Genomic DNA, 3,284 nt, shown 5'->3' on the forward strand with positions numbered 1-3,284 from the left:
GCTCAACAAGATGCCCCTGTGCTGCGGGGCCAGGAAAAGAGAACTTAAGTTTGCGGGCAGCCAGCCAACCCACTGAAAGCAGGTCCGCAAAGACCAAGGATGCCCACACAACTTTATGCTGGGCCTGGCGGTGAGCTTCTATCTTCTCCGCCTGGTCTTTTTTTAGATCAGGAGAAATAAGTGGCTGTGCCTAGAAAACAGAAGTTAGTGAATGAAAAAAAATGACTCAGTAACCACAACCACGAAGGGATTCGAACCCTCAATCTTCTGATCCGAAGTCAGACGCCTTATCCATTAGGCCACGTGGTCCTACTACCTCTTGTTTGCGAAAAGTATCTATAATAGTGGAAAGTCTGTGTGACCGGCTCAGCCTGTACTATAGATGATTGTCACCGTTAACGTCTCTTTCAAAGATGATGCGGTTCATTTCACCAAAGCTGTCACACCGCAGCCGACTGACGAGAAATCAGCACTCCAGTTTTCTCAAGACCCTTAGCTTGACACCAACGTGCTTTCCGAATAAACTTTTGCATGAGTGCAGGGGTGGGGTGGGGGGTGTCTCTCTTGGGGCAGCCTTAGTCTGTAAAGGGCAGTGACGTCACGAGGGAGGGGGATGCAGGCAGGACAGACCACACAGGGGGACGTTGCCAGCGGTGGTGACGCCACTTTGTGCAGTATTTCGGCAGAAATGTATCGTTTTTTAATGAAAAATCCCTGTAGTTAGTTAATAATAACAAGGTCATTTTTCCCTAAACTTGACTTTAAACCTTCTACTGCCTCGGGCCGCAGCGGTCTTTATGGCTTCCCAATTCCCGGGGTTTTGCGGAATATGTACCCGCTCTTGTTTCTCTGCCGGCGTTCGTATCGTTGCTGATTTTAATCAAATGTTCGCATCTTTTAGCTACGATATTATGAGAAATAGTAGTTGTGGGATATTATGGAAAATAGTATTTGTGAACCTATATCAATAATGTTTTATTGAGGGTGAAATCTGAATGAAAGGAAATGAAGGCGAAAATGTGGAGAAAATCTCCACCTGGTTCCCAGTGATGCTAAAACTAATCAGGGAAGTTAGTGTGGAAAGATTTTGCAAGGCGTACAGATTTTACACATTTGTGAAGATTTTACAAATTCTGTTGGGAGTCCTACAATCTAAGACGTATTGCATCTAAGCAATTTACAACACTATCACGTATTCCTCTAAGATGAAAACTGATTAAGAAACATGGTTCCGGGTTTTCTGGGAGTTCTGATGGAGAAGGAGGTCCGTGGACCAGGTGGCACTCAGTTACATCAAGAGGTGACGCGGGCCCGAGTCACGTACTCGGCATCTCCGTCAAGGTTACTGAGACCCGACCCTGTGGGAGTAAAGGGAAAGCACCCGGGGCGGCGAGAAGAGAGCCCCACCCCCCAGGACCATTCCTGCCTAGACTTCAATTCAGTGGAGGGAGTCTTCCAAAGACGCCCCTCTCCTGGAAACGATACCGACTGGGCGTTGGGTGCCTTCCTGGGAGACGTTTGTCCACAGCCCCGTTTCCGACGTGAGAGAGCAGTTACAAGGGATCTCCCCTTCTGAGCAATGATGCTTGCGCAGAAGGGCGGCACCTAATTCCGCCTGGAAATGTGGGGCGCGGGTTCATTTCGTGCTGGCGGTTTTCTTTCCCGCTAACCCCTCTCCCTCTCACAGCCCTCCTCCTCTCATCACATTCTAATCTCTGGCTGACGGTGGAACCGCAGAAACTGGAAGTGACTAGAAACTGGTGAGCCTAGTCCTGGGTGCGCTGGGCATCATGGATGCGACATTCATGGATGGATTCATCATCCCCTCTGCTTGAAGATCCCAAATAAACCATGTTTGAAATTCCTGAAAATAGGGGTTCACTACCTGGATTTTCTATTATATTATATTACTATTATATTACTTTCATTTTCTTTAATATTTAGACACTGTCTTATGTTACTCAAGCTTGCTATGGTTTATAATGTCACGTGAGAAAAGCCTGTGAACCTAGTTAACCCCCTGTCCATTCCTACTCACAGCGACCCTACAAAACAGGGTAGAACCATCTCTATAGGTTTCTGAGACTGTGCATCTTTGTTGTTTTTGTTGCTGTTGTTGTTAGGTGCCGCCCAGTCGGTTCCAATTCACAGGGATTCTATGTACAACAGAACGCACACGCCTGGTCCCGCACCATCCTCACAAGTGTTGCTGTGTTTGAGCCTATTGTTGCAGTTTCAATCCACCTCCCCCAGGTCCTTCCTCTTTGCCATTGCCCCTCCAATTTCTAAGCATGATGTCCTTCCCTAGGACTGGTCTCGCCTGAAAACATCTTCAAAGGACATGATACAGTCTTGCCATCGTTGCCTCTACGGAGCCTTCTTGCTGTGTGTCTTCCAAAACAGAGTTGCTTGACCTTTTGCTATTCCACCATACTTTCAATATTCTTCGCCAGTACCGTCATTCAAATGCATTGATTCTTCTTGTGTTCTCTGCTTTCAGCCAAGATCGCCCTGATATCAGCAATGATATCCATTGCGCCACATTCTCTTCTGAATCCAACCTGAACCTCTGGTGGTTCCCTATCAATATAATGCTGCAACCATTGTTGGATGAACTTCAGCAAGGGTTTACTTGCATGTGATATCGATTATATTGTTCTATAATTGGTACATTCTGTTGGGTCACTTTTCTTTGGAATAGGTGCAAATATGGAATATCTTCCAGTAAGTTGGTCAAGTAGCTCTCTTCCAAATTTCCTGGCATAGACAAGTGAGTGCCTTCATCATCTTGTTGAAATATTTCAGTAAGTATTCAATCAATTCATGAAGCTTTATTTTTTGCTAATGATTTCTTTTTTTAATCATTTTATTAGGGGTTCATATAACTCTTATCACAATCCATATATACATCAATTGTGTAAAGCACATCTATACATTCATTGCCCTCATCATTCTCAAAACATTTGCTCTCCATTTAAGCCCCTGGCATCAGCTCTTCATTTTCCCCCTCCCTCCCTGCTCCCCCCTCCCTCATGAACCTTTGATAATTTATAAATTATTATTTTGTCATATCTTGCCGTGTCCGGCGTCTCCCTTCACTCCCTTTTCTGTTGTCCATCTGCCAGGGAGGAGGTCACATGTAGAGCCTTGTAATCGGTTCCCCCTTTCCACCCCATCCTCCTTCTACCCTCCCAGTATCGCCACTCACACCACTGGTCCTGAAGGGATCATCCGCCCTGGATTCCGTGTGTTTCCAGTTCCTATCTGTACCAATGTACATCCTC

The 3,284-nt window shown here is 45.9% G+C and overlaps 1 non-coding gene across 1 annotated transcript; it reads right to left on the bottom strand.

Moving 5' to 3' along the window:
- Positions 1-236: 236 nt before the first annotated feature.
- On the bottom strand, positions 237-309 carry TRNAR-UCG (transfer RNA arginine (anticodon UCG)). The gene has a single exon. It is a non-coding gene; the product is annotated as a tRNA-Arg (tRNA).
- Positions 310-3,284: the final 2,975 nt, after the last annotated feature.

The sequence above is a fragment of the Tenrec ecaudatus genome, chromosome 1 (genome assembly GCF_050624435.1).
Source record: "Tenrec ecaudatus isolate mTenEca1 chromosome 1, mTenEca1.hap1, whole genome shotgun sequence".
NCBI lineage: Eukaryota > Metazoa > Chordata > Mammalia > Afrosoricida > Tenrecidae > Tenrec > Tenrec ecaudatus.